Here is a 6,040-nt window from a genome sequence, read left to right on the forward strand (position 1 = left end):
AAAAAAAAAAAAAAAAATTTTAGGTATGTATTCAAAGCCAAAGGATGGGGATTAAATTTGTTGCATATCTCAATTTGATTATTACACTATGAAGAAAACAATTTAGCAAAACAAGTGCCTTATAATGCATACAAATAAACATCTTTAGCATTCATGTAGGTCAACTTTTCACCACCATGGGGATAAAAAGAAAAATTCCAAGATAAACAACTTAAAAAGAGGACAGGTATATTTTGGCTCACAGTGGCAGAGGTTTCAGTGTTTTTTCTGTTTGCTCTGTGGCTTTTGGTCCTATAGGGAAGCAGTACTTGGTCCATACACACATTGGAGCGGTTTCTCATTTCACTGTGGGAGAGAAAGAAGAAGGGCAGTGGTTCAAATATGGCTTCCTTCCTTCCTCTAGGCCTCACCTCCAGTTTTACCACCACTCTGTGATGCCACCTGCTGGGGACTAGGCTTGTTTCATGAGGATATTTAGGGGACCTTCGAGATGCCAACTATGTCAAAATATCAACGTTTCACTGTATATGCTCTATGGTAGTGTTAATTCACAGAATTGTTTACCAGGATAAAGTACCAACCAAAAGAGATGACGTTATGATTTGTGTTATGATTTGGAACTGTAATGCCACCCCACAAAAGTTTGTCTGTTGGAAGCATGTACACAATACAGCAGGGTTTAGAGGTGGTACTTTCAGAAAGTGATTAACTCATGAGGACTGTAACCTCATCAGTGGATTAATCCATTTGATGGTATAATAATTTGAATAGACTACTGGGTATTACCTGTAGGCAGTTGAATTAAGAGGAAGGTCACATGTGGATTGACACTGGGGACCATGTCTGTCCCTGGACTCGTCTTTTCTCTCCTCTCTATCTTTGCTTTTTTTTTTTTTCCATGAGCTGAGCAGCTTTCTCTGCCAGAGCTTGCCACTATGATGTTTCTGCCCCAAAGTCAGTCAAAAATTAACCGATTCCTCCAAAACCATGTGTCAAAATTAATCTTTCATCCTCCAAGATATAATTGTCAGATATTTTGATCATAGCTTTGGAAAGCCGACTAACACAGTGTGGGTCTTAAAAGTCCCCAAAATGCAGATGATGGAGACTCCGTTCCTCATGCAGTGGTGTTCAGGAGTGAAGCTTCTAAGAGAAGATTAGATCATGGGGCTCTGACCTTATCAATAGATTGAAATATTTATGGACATAGACTAATGCATTTTTTCTGGAGTGTCTCTTTTATAAAATCAAGCTCTTCTCTTTTTGCTTCCAAGTGCCATGAGGTAAGCAGTTTCATTCTGTCACTCACCTGCCATGGTGTTTAGCCTTGCCACAGGCCCATCATTGTAGGATCAGCAACTATGAACAGAAATCTCTGAAACAATGAACCAAAATAAACCTTTCCATCTCTAGGTAGATATGTCTCAGATACTTTATCACAAATGGAAAGTTGACTGACACTGAAAGCTATTACTTGATGTGGGATCATAGGTTAATCTAATAATCAGGTTGAGAAGACTTTGAAATTGATTTGCAGGAGAAATTTGTAATAGTGTGGACAAACTTAAAGACAACTTAGAATATTATAAACAGAGCATAATGGGCAATCCAGATGAGGATTAGAAAAACTGAATGCTAATAGGAATGTATATAGTGAAGGTCAGGTTCAAGAGGTTTCAGATTGAAATGAGGACCCTGTGGGGAACTGGACAAGAGGACATTCATGCTACATATGGACAAAGAACTTGTCATTTTGTTCATGCTGTGACATATTGTGTGAAGCTAGGTTTTAAGGTGATGGGTTAATTAATCTGGTGAAGGAAATTTCAAGGCACACAAAATTTAGGCAGTGGCAATAGGTATCGCTATCTGGTTTTAATTAGGTTTACCATGAGAACTGGAAACCAAAAGCAAAGCAGAAAGATTAGAAAACATGATAGTTTGGCCAGCAAAGAAGCACATGTAAAGCTGAAGCCAAGGAGCATGTGGATGCCCACCAAGCATTTGACACCAGAACAGAAGGAAAGGTGCCCTGAGGTCATCTGAGGAGTCATTAAGACTCCACCATACAAGTTCTTAGGTGTTCAAAAATATAAACTCATATTTGAGAAGAGAGAGCTGGGGCACTTTGCTACCTATGGAACTCTCTCACAGGGATATTTTTTTCTTTTCCCCTGTTCAACTATTCAGGAAATTTGAGGCTGCCATGGCCATGGTCCAAGGAGGCACAAGTATTGCTCCCACTGACAGTAGACCTCAGCATCATCTATGAGGTGCTGACTTTGCAGATATGCAGAATGCAAAAGCTGTGGGTTTATGGAGGATTCTAGCAAAATTTCAAAGGAAAACTTGGGAGGACCTGTGTGGTAGGCTTAGGTTCCTTGCAAGCAGCCCATGAGAACAACAGGCATGAGGCTGTGGGAGTGAGGCTGAAGTTGCAGTGAGACCACAGGAAGTTAAAGATGCCAGGAATACAGTATCACTGTCAAGGGAAGCCACAAGTGGGAAGGAAGCCAGCCCAATATAAGGTCATATAGGCTGCAGCAAGCAAGGACAGAGGGAAGAGGTTTTTCCCAAGTAATTTGGAGGTCACATAATACCACTGTGTGACCCAAACATCAGACATTAAACCCAGAATGCTACTGGATTTAACATTTGCCCTTCTGTGTTTTGGTCCTGCTTCGGTGTGGTTCCCCCTTGTTATTTTCCCATTCCTTCTTTTTGGAAAGGTAATTTTTAGCTGTGCCATATTATCTCAAAAGCATGTAAATTTCTTTTTTTATGTTACAGGACTTAAAGCTGAGAGCTTGGCTTAAGTCTCAGAGGACATGTTGGACTTACACTTTTGGATAGTGCTGAACTTTAGAGAATGTTTGAAATCTTGGAGATGGAAAGAAAAACATTTTTCATCATGAGACTGATATAAGTCTTTGTGATCCAGAGTCAGAATGTTATGATTTGAATGGTAAATGTCCCCCCTAAACCTCAGGTGTTGCTGGCGGGTATCTCCACTGCAGCAATATTCAGAGGTTGAGACTTTGGGAGATGATGGGATATGAGTACTCTGCCTTTATCAGAGGATAAATACAGTTTTAGATTTATAACTTAATGGACTTTAGGGAAGGCACGTTTTAAAAATAAAGTCTCACTTTTTTAGGTGCTAACCAGGGAGTGGTCCATAGGGCACTGTTCTTGATTCCTGTCATAACTTAAAGGGAAGCTGTCTCAATGTACGGAGCTCTTGACATCCTGCAAATGAAGGAGGAGGATGTCCTCAAATTTCTTGCAGCAGGAACCACTTAGTTGGCACCAACCTTGATTTCCAGATGGAACAATATATCTCCAAAAGGAAAAGCAGTGTCATACACATCAGAAACCTGAGGAGGACCTGGGAGAAGCTTCTGCTGCCAGCTCATGCCATTGTAACCATCAAAAACACTGCTGATGTCAGTGTCATATCCTCCAGGAATACTGGCCAGTGGGCTGTGCTGAAGTTGGTTGCTGCCACCGGAGCTACTCCTATGGCTGACCACTTCACTCCTGGAACCTACACTGACCAGATCCAGGCAGCCTTCTGGGAGCCACCTCTTCTGGTGGTTACTGATCCCAGGACTGACCACCAGCCTCTTACAGAAGCATCTTATGTCACTCTGCCCACCATTGCTCTGTGTAACACAGACTCTCCTCTGTGCTATGTGGACATTGCCATTCTATGCAGCAATAAAGGAGCTCATTCTGTGGGTCTGCTGTGGTGGATGCTGGCTTGAGAAGTTCTGTCCATGTGTGGCAACATTTCCCATCAACACCCATGGGAGGTCATGCCCGATCTCTGCTTCTACAGAGATCCTGAAGAGATTGAAAATGGAGCAGGCTGCTGCTGAAAAAGCTGTGCCCAAGGAGGAATTTCAGGGTGAATGGACTGCTTCAGCCCCTGAGTTCACTGCTACTCAACCTGAGGTCACAGACTGGTCTGAAGGTGTGCAGGTGCCCTCTGTGCCTATCCAGCAGTTCCCAACTGAAGACTGCAGTGTCCAGTCAATCAATAAAGACTGGTCTGCAGCTCCCACTGCTCAGGCCACTGAGTGGCCAGGAACAAACCACCCAGTGGTCTTGAGCTGTTATGCAGATAGTTGTTAAGCAAAATGGAAATAAAGTTTTGGAAAATAAACACCAATTTCTTAAAACAAAACAAAACAAAACAAACAAGGTCTCTCTTTCTCCCTTCATCTGCTCTTTGGCAAGCAGCTCTGTTCCACTGTACATCCCTGCCGTGATGTTCTGCTTGGCATGGCTCCATAGTGATAAAACCAAGTGACCATATATTGACACCTCTGCCACCATGAGGAAAAATAAATCTTCTCAGGCATTTTTGTCATAGCAATGGAAATCTGACTAATAAAATGGCATAGTTCTCACAATGTTAATGTTAAATAAAAGTACGCATATTATTTTTAACAGAAGAATCTAATAATATCTCATAATTATCTGGGATAATGTTCCTTTAGAAATTAGAAATGCCATATGCAGAGTTCTATATTTAAGTGAGAAATTATCTTAAATATATATTAAGTGTTTAATGTAGCTTGCACAATTTCCATTTTCTTATTTACATTTCAAATAATGATCTGAAACCAGATTTTGCTAGAAACTACCATTTTCCCACTAATCACAGTCTCACTGATGTTATTTCACATTTTTTCTTTTTGTCCAGAAGATGCTGCTGCTGCTGCATAGATGCTGATAACTTTGGTAACTGGCTGCTTCCCAGTCTCACTGCCACATTCACCCTGGATTAAAAGGAGACGGATACCTTTTTTTCATACTGATTTTGTTTTTCATTTCATTCTGTCATTACTGTAATCTTTGAAAACAAGATATCATAAAACGTAAAGGCTTTCTGAAGAAATCCATTTATGTTATCTGATCCAGGAGAGAAGCACAAAGGAAGATTGGATTAAGATGGGATCAGGGACTAAAGATTTAGGATAGGAAGGCTAAAGGTGGTAACATGTGCATTTGCTAAGAGTAGCAAACCCAAAGAAAAAATGTTAATTGAAAGGTGTTTATCAACAATACAACACACTGCAATAATTAAGAAGGACATGTTTCAAAAAAAAGAAAACTAAATTTTTAAAAATAGAAACAAACTAAAATAATTTTTTTTATTGTTGAAGTATGTTAATGTGTGCTAAACTTAAAAACTTCATTTGTTTCAAATTACACATTGCAAATTAAGGGACAAATGTGATTCTGTTTATTTATGTGACCCATCCTAAGTCCATAAATGTAGAATTAATTATGGGGGAAAAAAAAACTTGGAAAGCATTCTCAAATAGTGTAACTCCTTGATTTCTCAGAATAAGTTGAAATAATACTTACGGTAATATACTAATTCCATATCCAGAATTCTTTAGCCGTAAAATTGGTAAGATAACTATAAGGAACCTCTGTCTTCTCCAGAACAGATACATACGTATTTGCATGCACACTCACACACATACAGCAATAATTTAGAAAGACATTTTTAGTTAGTAGATATATGAATTACCCACTACAGAATTTTTAAAAATCTTTTCACATTTATTTTCCTGAAGTGGCAGAATTTTTAAGTAATTTTATTAGTGCACTATAGTTACACATAATGGTGGGATCACTGTCATATATTCATAAAGGCATACAGCATGTGTTGCTCCATTTCAAACCCCAGTACTTCCTTTTCCTCTTCCCTCTTCACTCCCTCTGACCCCTTTCTTCTGATTTCCTGGTCTTCTATTTATTTTTTTAATATTTTTAATTGGTGCATTGTAGTTATACCTAAAATGGAATTCATTGTGATATATTCAAACATGCACATAATTAATTTTGTCAATTTTATTCTTCAGCTCCTCTTCTTTCTCATTGATCCTCCCTCAGCCTCAATCTCTTTACTCGAATCCACTGTTCTACCTTTTATCTAAAGTGGCAGTTTTAAAATAAGATGGATGTTTTCAAAATGAGCATGTGTAGAGTATTAAAAATATTAACCCAATATGCCAAAATA

At 39.1% G+C, this 6,040-nt stretch overlaps 1 pseudogene; it reads left to right on the forward strand.

The window, feature by feature from the left end:
* Window positions 1-3,228: 3,228 nt before the first annotated feature.
* LOC124987361 (40S ribosomal protein SA-like) lies at window positions 3,229-4,114 on the forward strand (annotated as a pseudogene).
* The last annotated feature ends 1,926 nt before the right edge of the window (window positions 4,115-6,040 follow it).

Source organism: Sciurus carolinensis, chromosome 6, assembly GCF_902686445.1.
Source record: "Sciurus carolinensis chromosome 6, mSciCar1.2, whole genome shotgun sequence".
In the NCBI taxonomy this organism is placed as follows: Eukaryota; Metazoa; Chordata; class Mammalia; order Rodentia; family Sciuridae; genus Sciurus; species Sciurus carolinensis.